Raw genomic sequence first — 15,375 nt, 5'->3', positions numbered from 1 at the left:
CCTCCTCTCCCTCCTCCAGTCAGTAACTCTGCTTGCCTGTTCACTCGATGCCAGCCCCTGTGTGCCAGCTGCTGTACTGTACTACTGTACTTTTCAAGGTACTTCACTGTAAGATTTAAAATGTTTTATTTTTTTCTTGTTTTTTATGTACTATTTGTGTGAAAAGTATTGTAAACCTGTTACAGTACAGTACTGTACAGCCGATTGTGTTAGTCAGGTACCTAGGCTAACTTTGTTGGACTTATGAACAAATTGGACTTAACATGCTCTCAGAATGGAACTCATTCTTATGTAGAGGACTTACTGTATATTTTAAGGTTATCAGAATGGGTAGAAGTCAGAGGTGTGCCCCCAGGTAAGGTCTGCTTATCTCCACCTTTTTATAGCTGCCGTGATGCCCAGTCAATAAGGATACATTAGAATAATTTCACAATATTGTCGTGGGTGGACCTTCCCGTATTCAAAGAGGCATCTCCTCCAGTGCTGATTTTTATTCAGAATTAGCAATTCATAAAATTCAGCTTATCTCATATATACAATGGAATATTACTCGCCATAAAAAGAAAGGAAATTGAGTTATTTGTTGTGAGGTGGATGGTCCTAGAGTCTGTCATACAGAGTGAAGTAAGTCAGAAAGAGAAAAACAAATACCATATGCTAACACATATATATAGAATCTAAAAAAAAAAAAAAAAGGTCATGAAGAACCTAGGGGCAGGACAGGAATAAAGACGCAGACCTACTAGAGAATGGACTTGAGCACATGGGGAGGGGGAAGGGTAAGCTGGGACAAAGTGAGAGAGTGGCATGGACATATATACACTACCAAATGTAAAACAGATAGCTAGTGGGAAGCAGCCTCATAGCACAGGGAGATCAGCTCGGTGCTTTGTGACCACCTAGAGGGGTGGGATAGGGAGGGTGGGAGGGAGATGCAAGAGGGAGGAGATATGGGGATATATGTATGCATATAGCTGATTCACTTTGTTATACAGCAGAAACTAACACAACATTATAAAGCAATTATACTCCAATAAAGATGTTAAAAAAAAATTCAGCCTATCTGCTAACATCACAAAATGATAGTCATTGTGTACTGCGTCATGAAGGCAAATACTACCCTTGAACAGTGAATGTTCTTGTAAACTTGGGTCAAGTCTCCAGTTCTAACCACCAATTGCTAGGCAATACAGAGGACAGAGGAACATGTTAAATGACACCATAGACTTCAACCAGCGAAATACAGATGTGGGAAACTCTATAGGACAAATGATCTGTTTCTTTAACAGCTAAATTGCAAGGGGAAAAAAGAGAAAAGAGGACTGCCTCCTTTAGATTAAAAACGACAATGTGTTGACCTCATTTGGATCCTCGTTTTTAATATATCCATATTTTTTTAAATTTATGAGATATCTGGGGAAATCTGAATACCAATTGGATATTTGATAATATTAATGCATTATTGTTAATGCATTAGGTGTGAAATTAGGTGTGAAAATTATTAGTTGTGAAAATGAATTCTGGTTATGTTTTTTTAAAAGGAAAGAGAGTCTGCTTGTCTTTGAGAGCAGGAGTTGGTGAACATTTTCTGTAAAGGACCAGATAGTAAATACTTTAAGCTTGTGGACCATAAGTCTGTCACAACTACTCAACTCCACCATCGTAGCACAAAAGCGGTCACACACAATAAGTACATGAATGGGCATTGCTGGTGTTGAGAAAGAAAACTTTTCCTCTACCCTCTTAGGTTCAGATATTGGGGTCTGTGAATTAAACTGATTAAAAAACAGATTAGGAATACATGCACCCCAATGCTCATAGCAGCACTATTCACAATAGCCAAGACAAGGAAACAACCTAAAAGTCCATTGACAGATGAATGGATAAAGAAGATGTGGTACATATACACAATGGAATACTACTCAGCCATAAAAAAGAATGAAATAATGCCATTTGCAGCAACATCGATGGACCGAGAGATGATCATACTAAGTGAAGTAAGTCAGACTGAGAAAGACAAATATCATATGATATCACTCATATGTGGAATCTAATGTTTTAAAAAATGAAACAAATGAAATTATTTCCAAAACAGAAACAGACTTACAGATATTGAAAACAAACTTATGGTTATCAAAGGGGAAAGGGGGAGGGATAAATCAGGACCTTGGGATGAACATACACACACTACTGTATATAAGATAGATAACCAACAATGACCCACTGTATAGCACAGGGAACTCTACTCAGTATTCTGTGATAACCTATATGAGAAAAGAAACTGAAAAAGAATGAATATATGTATATGTATAACTGATTCACTTTGCTGTACACCTGAAACTAACACAACATTGTAAATCAACTATACTCCAATAAAATTAAAATTTAGAAATAAAAAAAAAACAGATTAGGAAGAGAAAAGACAGATTTTTATTCATGCACATACACAAGCGTTCACAGAAAAACATGATTCAAAAAGGTGTCTTATCTTTATAATTTGGGACCTACAAGTTATCCTAATAGGGGAAGTGGAGGGGAAGAAAGGACACCTATGGAAAAACAAATGCCTTTTAGGAAAGATAAATGGGCCCTCAGGAGAATAGATGACAGGTATAGTTTTGTGACAATGTCTGGTTAGATGTGGTTCCAACTTCTCATATCTGTGATAAGAGTCAGTCTTCCCTGGTTGAGCATTCCTGGGGAGTTTCATCACAACTGAGTTCTTCTAGGAGGATCTGCTCTTAGGCAGATAAAAGAGTTCAGAAAAAAAAGCCTATCCTCAAATGACTTCAGTTCAAAATAATTTTTATACATCAATGGCATATTGTGGACCCCTTCACTGTGTTCCAATAAAACTTTATTCATAAAACAGAGTTTGGGCCATAATTTGCTACCTTTATTTTAGAGATACATACTTTTAGAAGATTTAAAAATGAAATATAGTATGGATGAGATCTGTTTCAAAATAATCAAGTAAAAGTAGAGGAAGTGAAGGGGCATTTAGGTAAAACAAGATTGCCCATAAATGGATAACTGCTAACGAATACATGGGGGGTTATTATACCTCTCTCTATTTTTAAAAATTAAAAATTTTTCCGTCATAAAAAGTAAAGAAGTGAAAACAAAAAGGAAACAAAATAAAACACAATAATACTTAAGATTTTGAATTAATTGCTATTATTGAACACATTGTATTCCAGGCACCATGCTAACCACTTTACATTTATTAACTCATTTAATCTTCCCAGCAACCCTAAGAAGTAGGTAACTATTATTATCCCCATTTTACAGATGAGAACCATGAGGCACAAGTAGGTTAAATGCATTGCTATGATCACAGAGCCCATAAAAGCTCAGAACCAGTATCCAAACCCCCATAGGCTGGCTCCAGAGCCCATTCTCCCACAGTACTACACAAGTTACTTATTAGATACGTGGTGCTTTACAGATCTGGGAACTCTCTGTTCTCTGCTACAAAGACTCTTTCCTAGTTAATATGCTGCTCCCGTGATAGCTTTCTGGAGTCACCTCCTGGGTCTTTGCATTCTACATTATTATTCATTCCTCTTTCTCACCCACAATATAAAAACTAAGCTTAGTTATTAAAATAATCTAAATCCTTCTAAATGTATTTAAATGCATTTTTTTTTATCAACCTTCTCCCTCTTGCTTTAGTCCAAAATACAATAACAAGAAATCTTTTTGAGGAGAAAAAAAAGACCCAATGGCTTATATAAGACATGAGCATTTGAATCCTGTTAATCTCAAGTATACGATTTTAACCAGGCAGGCATAGATTCGGGTCAGGAGCCAGTATTTTTAACCATCACTGTGTACAAAGGATTTTACATTAGCAGTATTAGCATAATCTTTAAACAGACATCAAAAAACAAAACCACCAGCGACAAGGAACCTTGAGAGGTCATCTGATCCCCCACTGCTGCTGCTAGGAAGGGGTGGGCCTGAGCCAGCCTAGAGCAGCAGCTTTCTCATCTTTCATCTCTTCAGAAGGAATGTCATAAGCGTCTTTGTTAATGTTTCTATGCTTCACACTGCTTATTTTAGGGAAAAATCCTAAAGCCTGGATATGGTGCTTTTTACCTTGACAAAGCTTTTCTCCTATGTAATAATAGGCCACATGGATGATGCTATAATAATAATAAATCTACATAGATATAGAAATATGAAAATAATAATAAAATCCAAACCAATTGAATTTTCTGGACTTAGCAACGAAGGTCCTAGAGAATCCATACATATGGAAAAGCCCACTCAGCTCTTAACAAAACAGCCACTCTCTGTACAGAGGATACACTTAGTATTCTCTGTACAGTATTGATAACCTCATTTGAGGCTCAAAACCATTGTTGCGTGGATAACATTATTGACTCTGAAACCGAGCAGTACCCTGTGGGGTCCACCCGAGGACAAAAGCCCCTCTGTATCCCCATTTCTCGTTTGTAGAAAAAGGGTTTATTCTCCTAGGCCTTCCCTGAGTTCCAAAGAGAAGGCACATGATCTTACTAATTAGGGAAGAGAGGGAATGCAGATACAAAGGAAAAGCAGTTGAACAAGAAAAGTAATGACAAGAGTACAGTGATAAAACAGTCCTAGTTCCTCCTCAAGGAATATACATAACAACCTGATGCACAGGTTGTTGAGTTGTTCTGCAGAAACTAAGACCCCCCTGCCACCCAGGTGGAGGATGGTAACTATAGGCTGAGCACGAGCACTAGACCCCAGGCTGGTTGGAATCAGAGGCTGATGACTGAGACTCCTGAAACGCCACCCTATTTATTACCTCACCTCCAACCAATCAGAAGAAAGCCATGCACCCTGCAGCCTCCCCCCCCCCCAAATGTTGCCTTTGAAAACTCTTCCCTGAAGACCATCGGGGAGCTTGGGTCTTCTGAGCACAGGAGTCACCCGTTCTCCTTGCTGGGCGCCCTGCAATAAATGTTGTACTTTCCTTCACCGCAACTTGGTGTCAGTCAATTGGCTTTGCTGCAAGGTGGGCAAGTGGACCCAGGTTTGGTCCAGTAACAACTCCATGTACAGATGAGAAAAAGGAGGCCCAGTGATAGTGATTTAAACCTAGGTCTACTGAGTCTAAAGCTCCCACTCTTCCTCCAACATCACTCTGGAAAGCAAGGAAATCTCAGGTGGCTTATTCACCACCAGCCCATCTTTAACAGAGCTTGGCAAGGGTGGAATTAAGCAGTGAAAGTGAAACCAAGTCCTCCTAAAGCTGAGTGCCCCTGCTGAGTTTATGATTAACCTCTCTTTGCAAAACTTTATTCCCTTTCTTGTCCCACCCTGGTCGCCTCAAGATTGAGAGAGATCAAAGAAAAGAGAGGATTGAAACTGAGGCCCCTGCAGGGCCCTCCCAGACACAGAAGCCTTCCCATACCCCCCATTTCTCATTTGTAGGAAAAAGGCTTCCATCTCCTGGGCCTTCCCTGAGTTCCAAAGAGCAGACCCAAGCAGTTAATAATCAGGACAGTAGAGTCACAGGACTCCTAGTTCCTCCTGAAGGGACATAGATAACAATCTGGTACATATCTGTGAGTTGTTCTGCAGAACTATGACGCCCCTCAGCCGCCCAAGGGGAGGATGGTGACTACAGGCTGACCACAAGCACACAGACCCCAGACTGGTTGGAACCAGAAGGTTGAGATTCCAGAAATTTCACCTGTTACCTCACCACCAACTGATCAAAAGAAGGTTCACGAGCTGATCGTGCAACCTAGGACCCTCTCCCCTCACACTGTCTTTAAAAACCCTTGCCTGAAAGCCATCAGGGAGTTCGGGGTCTTTTGAGCATTAGCTGCCCGGTCTCCCTGTGTGGTGCCTGCAAATAAACCATTACTTTACTGCAAACACCTGCTGTCAGAGTTTGGCTTTCTGCACCAGGGCATAAGAGCCCTTGCTTGGTAACAAAAGGATAAAGGAAATCCTCATGTGCTGTTTGCTAAAGTTAGGCCGGATCAAAATGGCAATACATGTGTCAGTTACTTTGAGGTCATAAAATGTTATTAGCCAGTGGTGAGGGGGTGTGGCAATGGGCTGACATATATTCTTCTGCTCTGCTTTAATTTTTTTTAAATGAGCATATATCACATACCATCTGATGGTATATGAAAAATATACCATCAGTGTTTTTAACCAATAAATTAATAGGTCCTTCCCTTAAGATACTATGATGAATTTTTTTAATTATAAAGATACACTAATATTAAACCTGGAAAGAGTAGAATATATATACTTAGGGAAGGATCATTTTGATTTTCAAGTTGGGGTTTGGTTATCCGTCTTTATATATTCTAATTTAATGTGTCAGTACCTGCAAAAACAAAGCAGTTCCCATTTTTCCAAAGAAACAAAAGGAGATGTTCAGGAAACTGCATTATTCCTCCTCCCAATTCAGAACAAAGTCCAAAAGAGCTGGCTCTGCCCCTGCCTATAAGATTTCCCTTGGTAGAGCCTCAATCCTTGCTCTTTGGGCAGGTGGTATATTCATGAGGGTAAAAGTCTGTTCTTTAGAGTCAGAAGACACTCTTGAGTCCCCGCTGTGCCATTTTTTGACTGTGTGACTTCGGACCAGCTTTTTAACTTCACTAAATTTCAAATTCCTTACCCATAAAATGGGGAGAATGATGTTACCTAAATTACATAGTTGTAACTGAGCAGGATCCAATGCAGCCTTCCCGGGACAGACCCCTCCCCCATATCCTCTGCTTTAGCCCCTCTCTGAAGTACCTGGATAACATTATGTGATGCACACTTCCTGAGTTGTTTCACAGATGTGAAAATCCCCCACCAAATGGAAGATGCTACCTACTTGATGACCTTGAGCCCACAGCCCCCAGGCCTACCGGAGCCTAAGGACTGATAATGTTAACCCCTGTGATCCTGCCCTGTGACCTCACCATCAGCCAACAGAGAATTGTGCACGAGCTGATCACATACCCTGCAACCTGCACCCCCCTCACCTGGTCTTTAAAAATGCTTTGCTGAAACCCATCGGGGAGTTCAGGTGTTTTGAGCACTAGCTGCCCTGGACTCCTTGCTTGGTGCCCTGCAATAAACCCTGCACTTTCTTTCACCGCAACTCGGTGTCAGTAGATTGGCTTTACTGTGCACAGGCTAGTGGACCCAAGTTTGGTTCAGTAACATCGTGAGGATTAAATGCGAAAATGTTAAGAAAGGTAGTTGAAATACTGCCTGACATACTACATAAGCATTAGCTATTGCTATGAAATCCAGCTTTCTAATTTTATGCTGCAAAATTTCTAGACACCCCACGGGCACAGAAAGCCTAGCTGGCTAAACACTTCAGAGAATGAGCTTCCTTGAAGACTTAAAGCAGGAGTCGTGAAACTACAGCCCATTGGCCAAATCTGTCTCCCACCTCCAGCGCCCCCTCCAGGTGGAATCCTGCGCCCTTGTCACTTGTCTAAGTATTGCTCATGGCTGCCTTGCACCACTAGCTGCACGACTGAGAAGCAGCAACTGAGACCATGTGGCCCGTAAAGCCAAAAATACTAACTCTCCAGCCCTTTACAGAAAAAAAACTGGCTGAACCCCGAGCTAAAGGCATTTTTGTTCAAAACAACATAAGTAGGCTTTTATAATTCAAGGTACACTGCTTTTAAGCAGTTCTAAAGAAACTGCCAAGATAACCATGACCCTTCCTCCTTGGTTTCAAAGACCAAAGCTGAGCCTCTAGTAACTAGACAGAGAAAAGCACTGCAGCCCTCACTCATCACAGCCGTGAGGGCCATCCCCTGAACTTCCTCGAGACGGTAATGACAACCCTCTCGGTTTTCTACGACCATGAACGAACAGGTCTTCCTCACCGTCTTCCTGAAACAGAGATATTTTCAGTCACTGTTAGGACTAACATTCTTCTCTTTGTGTTGGGGGGTGTGTGCACACGTGTGCGTACCACACGCTTTGCTGGATTCTGGGAATACGATTTTTGTTCCCAAGATCAGTAAGATTTCTCTTCTCATAAAGTGTACATTCTAACAGAGGAATAAAAAGCCCGGAAAGAAGTATTTTTAAAATGGCATCATTGGGTCTTTCCTGGTGGTCCAGTGGTTAAGACTCTGCACTCCCAATGCAGGGGGCCCGGGGTTCGATCCCTGGTCGAGGAGCTAAGACCCCACATACCGCAACTAGAGAAGCCCACGCGCCGCAACGAAGAACCTGAGCGCCACAGTGAAGACCCAGCGCAGCCAAAATAAATTAATTAATTAATTAATTATTTTAAAAAGGACATCATTTCTGATAGTGATAGATGTAAAGAAACAAAACAGGGCTCTGGGATGGAGAGAGATCAGGAAAGGAGAGAGGGGGCTCCTTTAGATTGGAGGCTCCCCCAAGAAGAAGCAGTTGTGCTGAGACCTGAATAACAGGAGCAAGCCAATTTGCACATAAATGAAAAAGGACAAGAGAAGAGCAAAGACAGAGGCAGAAAGGAGCTTGGTGTATCTGAGGAAGAAAAAGAGCACAGTATGGCTTGAATGCAAGCAGTATGAGGTGGGATTGGAGGGGGGTCAGGGCCAGATCACATGCCGTGGTAAGGAGTTTGCCTTTCATCTGCTGTGAAACGGGCAGCCATTGGAAGCTTTCCAGCAGAGAAGGGGCACGATCTCATTTACATCATAAAAAGATCAACTTGACAGCTATGACTAAAACTGTTGCAGGAAGGGGGACCCCTTCCAGGGCTCGAGAGCGGGCTCTTGTCTAACCCTCGGAAATGAACTGTCCGAGGAGACACACGTGCTGACAAAGCAAGAGACTTTACTGGGAAGCGGCACCTGGGCGGAGAACAGCGGGGTAAAGGAACCCAGGAGAACTGCTCTGCCATGTGGCTCGCAGTCTCGGGTTTTATGGTGATGGGTTAGTTTCCGGGTTGCCTCTGGCCAGTCATCTTGCTTGGCCCATATTTGGTATCACTCAGGGTCCTCCCGGGTGGTGCACGCATCTCTCAGCCAAGATGGATTCCAACGTGAGGGTTTCTGGGAGGTTGGCCGGACACATTACGGGCTGGCATCTCCTCCCTCCTCCTTTCAGCCCCTCCTGAATTCTCCCAGTTAGTTTTCAGTGGCAGCACCACGTTCCTTATCGGGACCTCCTGTTGTGAGACAACTCATGCAAGTGGTCATCATCATGCCCAGCCCAGGCGGGTGGTTTCAGTCAGCGGTTCCCCAACAAAATGAATGGTGCTCGGGAGGCAATGGAAAGTGGGCGCAGGAAGAGCAAAAAGTTGGCTCTTGCGGGAACTCTGGGAGATCGACAGCAGCAGTGGAGGTGAAGGGCAGCACTGTGCAGGGGATATTTTGGGGATACAATCAGGTGGAGTTTTGGAAGAAGGAGATGGGGGAAAGTGGGGAGGGCAGGAATCAAGTTGCCTGCCACCAGCCTTGTGGTCGGTGGAGCAATTTTCTGAGATTCGCTCATTTGTTCATCCAACAAATGTTTATTGGGGACACACTTTGTGCAGGTACTGTTCTAGGTGCCAGGAACTATAGCAGAGAAATAAGCCACAGAAATCTCTACTCTGGGGACTTTCTGGTGGTCCAGTGGTTAGGACTCAGTGCTTTCACAGCCGGGGCCTGGGTTCAACACCTGGTTGGGGAACTAAGATCCCACAAGCCATGCCACATGGCCAAAAAAAAAAAAAAAAATCCCTACTCTGGTGGAATTTATATTCTAGCAGGGGATAGAAAATACAGAGGATTAGGAGAGAAGCAAAGAATTTGGGAAGGAAGACATGGGGAATCATTTACCAAATCCTCTGATTCTGTCTCCTAAATATCCCTTGCAGTAGTTCAAGTTGAAAACAGGTGGCAGCTGCATTAAAGTCATATTCAGGGTGTTAATCAAACAGGAGGCTGTTAGACTGAGGTGGCCCCCATGTCCTGACAGCCTAAGTCAGCAAACCAACATCTAAGCCCCAAATGCCTCAAGGTTATTAAATTGAAACTAAGGACAACCAATCACAAACGGCCAACTAGGCTTTAAGCTGTAGCCAATCAATATGTCCTTGCTTTGCTTTGCTTCCTTTTCTCTACAAGTTGGTCCCTGAGCTCCTGCTGGTGAAGCCACCTAAACGCTCACGGTTTGGCCCATTCGAATCAAAAAACGCTCAGATAAACTCTTAAAATGTTTACTATGCCTCAGTTTATCTTTCAACAAGGAGTTCACTTGAAAGACATTGGTGAGGGGAAATCTTCCCAATGGGCAGAGCTGCAAGCAATGCATCTGGTCATCCACTTTGTACAGGAGAAATTGCCCAAGAAGTGAGAATACATCAGTATTTCTGGACAGTGGCCAAAGGTCTGGCCTTTAGTCAGGGGTCTGGGAAGAAAACAACTGGAAGACCAGAGATGAGACGGTCTGGAGTAGAGGCATGCAGACGAACACCAGACACTCCATGGAGAGTACAGATTTTCGTATCACACATTCACACCCACCAGAAGACATTCACATGGCAGAGGCACTGAACGACCACGTAGACAAAACGACTCTGTCAGTTGACACTATCAGCCTTTGTCATTGGCCACCCAGAACTTACACAGACCGCTTGTGAAAGAAGTCACAGTGGCAGAGATGAAGGCCACATATGGGCCCAACACTGCGGACCCCTACTTACCAAGATGGATCCAGCTACCGCTGCCTCTGCACGTCCAACCACGCTCCAAAAGGAGGACCTGTGGTTCATCCTCGCAGGCGCAGATTCCAATTTCAGGTGTGGGTTTGCCCTTGCTGCCATCGAGCCTCAGCCGGCACCACTGTCTGCAGGTCCACGGCATGGATTCCCTTCAACACAACTTCTGAGCGTTGGCTCAAAAATTCAGGAGCTTCCCGGGAGAAATCTGAACCTGGCCCCCACAAACGGAGAACAAGGAGGGACCAAAGAAAGAGGCAGGTAGGTGGCAGGTGTAATAAGCAAGGGAACTTACACAGGAGGCTTGTCTTGGGCGCCAGAAGACGAGGAGACCTCTCCACCCACCAAATCTTAAAGTTTATACAGAGAACTGCACTGGGTTCAGTCATGTGTTCAGTCCAGATGGTCTCAACACCACACTGCTCTCTCAAGGCTGCCTCCTTGCAAACAGCTCCCACGGCGGGAATGGTGGGCGGAAGGTACATTTCAAGGACAGGCGAGGGGTCATGGAGCCTCCGATTGCCCGGGGCCAGCTCCAGGGTCAACCAGCGGTCGCATCCTCTCCATGACCTCCCCGGACACGCCAGCCCTCCCGGTCCCTCGGCTCCTACAGTCTCTCACGCCGCCCCCCCCCCCAGCCCCTCCACAATGGCTCTGAGAGGTCCGCAAGCGGTTTCACTAGCATGGAGATGGCTTGTTTGGCAACTGTCTGGCTACACTGTAGCAACATAGGCACAGGCAAGAGAAAACACAGACCAACACAATGACTCCCAAAATAAGTAACAACTTTTCCCACCAAGAGCCCCATGATCCAAACCACTGATTCTCTAAATGTCCCAGGCTGGGGACACTGGATCACTCAGGGTGCTCGCTTGAGTCCCCATGTGCTTTAGTAAAGAAGACACGTTAACAGACCACCAGGTGTGAACACGCAGCATTCTGTCTGGATAACACACAGGGGCCTCCTTGCGAGGCAGTGGTAATGTCCGAGGCCGTTTTATTTTGGAAGACGGCTTTTCTCACTAGAGACAGTTCAGGGTCCGGTAGGGGCAGGCTTTGCCAGCTATCATTTAAGGCTTGCTGGGTGAATGTGGTGAGGGCTTGTGTGTGAGCTAGAATAAGGTCCAGGCCAATGGAGGAACGAAGATGGCGGCCCCATGATGGTACCAGTAGAAAAGAGAACGGGCCCGCCTGGCCTCCAGGAGAGGGAGGTGGGCAGCTTTAGGACCTTGACCCAGTCGTGCTGGCCATACATGTTGGCCGGGAAGGCAGCAGTGTCGGGAGTGAGGGATGGACCGGGGGTGGGCTATGTCAAAGCAGGACCCCCCCCCGCTCCCCTCTCTCAATGGTGCACGCTCCAATCCGGGCACAGCTGGCAGCAGGACAACGGGGTCCCGGTGGAGACCCCCTCCTGCAGGGGCAGGGAGCAACTCTCCTCTCCTGGTGGGACGTCCCACTGCAAATTCCGGCACACGACGCCCGCCCCGGGCTTGAGGGGGCCGGGTGTTCTCAGCAGCACAGCACGGTGATCCGTGGTGTCAGGGCACTGCTACCCCCCGACACTTCCATACTTTATGGTGTTGCGGGTCTCGGCAGGGGGCCCCGGGCTGCCACATGGGGCCACAGTCCCTACTGGTTGATCACTCAAATGTATAAAGTCTGGGACAGTGGCTTAGTCCACCCAGCCAAGGTGGTTTGACCTGTTAGTAACTTAATCTGCTGCTCGCAGGTTACAGGGGAGATGAACCCTCTGTTCAATGCCACGTTCCTCCGCCTAGCCTTGCACAGTATGGCCCATGAAGTGGGATCTCCAATCACTGTTTGACGAGGGTATCAGTACAGGGCACTCAGCTTCTCTAATCACCTAAGGGTGGCAGCCTGGTTCGTGCAGCCACAGGGAAGAGCTTGGGTTAGGCCAGATGCAGTGTCCACAGGAAGCAAGGCATATTTTGAACCCTCCCTCGGAGGGAAGGGGCCGATACGATCAATTTGCCAACCCCTCGCTGGCAGGGAACTCCAGGGGGTGGCCCCAGACTCCTCTGGTAGCTGCCCTGGGCACCGTTTAGAACACACAGGACACGCTGTTGCTGCATGAACCAACTCACTCTATTTCAAGGGCAATCCAGGGTCTTGGCAATACGCCATCCCACCCTGGTGCTACGGTGGCTGCCCTTCCTATGCACCCCATCTACTGATGAATCTACTGAAGGGTCAGTTACCAGGGCTGGTACCCGAGCTAGGGCATCAGCCTTCTGATTGCCAGGGGGTGTCAGCACCTCCTGAGCCGGGAGGTGGAAGCCAGTGAGGACGGCCTCAGCCTCTTGCAGGTGAGCCCAAACGTCTCTCCACACATCCTGCCCCAGCGAGGGTTTATTCATGAACAACCACCTCCCGACTCCCCACTGTTCAAACCACAGGGTTAATCCCTTTAGATCAGCCCAACTGTCATGGCAAAGGGTTAATGGCCGGGGCTCATGAGTGGTCACCAGCCAAATGCTGAGTTCAAACCCCTGGCTGCTGCAATTCATTCCTGCTACAAGATGAACAGATTCTTGTTGAACTTATGCAAATAACTATATTGCCATGAAAATAAGAATGCTCATTCTAAGACTTTCTGAATTCTGGAGGGGTCAGGTAGGGAGGAAAAGATGAACATTTCCTCTTTGTTCACAATGGTATATGTTAGCAAATTGCTGATAGCTTAAGGGAAAAGAAAATTGTTTTTCTTAAACCTGGAAAAACAAAACATAAAAGCATCAACAATGTTTCCAATTTAAAAAATCATAAAAATTATAGTCATCCTCATCAGTTTTTCCATTAGAGTTCTGCAAATTCTTATTCAGTTTAGTAGTATGATCTTAGTTATCAGAAAGCTATACTCTTCCACAAATCTTGAAGATGAAGCACTCTTACAGGAACACTTTTGCAAAAGCATCAGAGCATGACAAAAGTCTGTAAATGACAGAAGACTTTAAAATGGCCAAGGTTAAAGATCTGATGAGAGCTCATTATAATGCAATTGGCAAGGAAATTTGGTTATTGCTGTGATATATATCCTCCTGATGACCTCCTCCGACACTGAGCAGGGGACCTACTTCACAGCAAAGACGGGCCGTGGGCATAGGCCAATGACATGGGATCCCTGGGTTGTATGACACATCATACCATGCAGAAGCAGCCGGCCTCCTAGAAGGATGAACTGCCTTCCAAAGGCACCCCTGAATGACCAGCTGAGAGGCAACCTCCTGAATGGGTGTGGTGCCATCCTCGGGATGCAGTATATGCTTAAATCAAAGACTTCTGTACGGGGCTAAGTCCCCAGTAAGAACAACACACGGGTCCAGAAACAAAGCGGGGTGGGGAACAGGAGTGGCCCCACTTACCATCACTCCCAGTGATCCATTCACAGTGAGGAATTTCATGCTTTCCATCCTTGCCACTCTGAGCTCTGCAGCGTTAAAAGTTCTGATCTCCAGAGGGTATGCACACTCTTGCCAGGGGCCACAGCAAGTGTCTCATTACAGCCAGGACACTTTGGCCTCCCTGTGCCCAGGGACCAGAAAGTCAGCATGCTGGCTGTGGAATCTGACCCTGACCAGCCAGGGAAGGTAGCATGTGTATGGAATCCCGGTGGTCTGCTTGGGTGCCTCCTGGTATCCGCTGGCTTCCTGATCCCAGTGCCTAGGACACAGCTCCAACTGCTGTCCGAAAAGAGTGTGGTATGATTGCCAAGGGCTCAGCCTTTCAGGACTAAAGGTTTTGAGCCACACCACCAGGGAAGCCGCCAAAGCCTCAAGATAATCACTGAGGGTGAGGGGAATTTGGAAAGAACAGTGGCTTAGGGAGAGGATGGGTACCAACCAGTATGCACCTGAAACCAATGCAGGATCAGGGGCTACTACTTGTCCCACTAGCTTCCCTCTTCTAAATTTTCCCTCAGAAAGAGAGGCCCACAGAACTCACGGAGGACCTGCCCCCTAAACTTGCTTGCAGAAGTAGATCACTGTGGTACGAGGGGTGCAGCATACTGGCCACGAAAAGTGCACAGCTCAGGTCTCCGGCAGTGCCCTGGTAGCACTGCCGCCGACCACAGTGGGGGCAGTAATGCAGGTCCACTCCTGAGGGTCCTGGAACTCCTTCAACATGAGATTCTCGGTCGATTTGGCCCGTTGGCCTGGCCAAAACTCTCTTAGAATGCGACTTCCATCTGAAACCTTTCTACCCCACCCCCTTTCATCCCTGTCCCCCCTCCTGATGGGTGTCAGACGCTCATCACGGTCGGAGGGGCTCCCTGCCTTCTCTTGCTCCCTCTCCCCTCATCCTTCACAGGCCTTTCCCCCAGAAGACTTCCTGCACAGGAAATCCTCTCCTGGCGTCTGCTTCTCAGGGGACCTGAATTAAAATTAAAGCTCACTGTTATTACTTTCATTACCCTAAGTTGTCTACTTTTTTCCTTAAACATAAAGACCCAGGGGGAGAGGAGGGTCTTTGGGTCCAAAAATAGTCATACCCCGGGCTTCCCTGGTGGTGCAGTGGTTGAGAATCTGCCTGTCGATGCAGGGGACACGGGTTCGTGCCCTGGTCTGGGAAGATCCCACGTGCCGCGGAGCAACTGGGCCCATGAGCCACAATTGCTGAGCCTGCGCGTCTGGAGCCTGTGCTCCGCAACAAGAGAGGCCGCGATAGTGAGAGGCCCG

Source organism: Eubalaena glacialis, chromosome 6 (genome assembly GCF_028564815.1).
Source record: "Eubalaena glacialis isolate mEubGla1 chromosome 6, mEubGla1.1.hap2.+ XY, whole genome shotgun sequence".
Taxonomy (NCBI): Eukaryota; Metazoa; Chordata; class Mammalia; order Artiodactyla; family Balaenidae; genus Eubalaena; species Eubalaena glacialis.
This window is presented reverse-complemented; position numbering follows the sequence as displayed.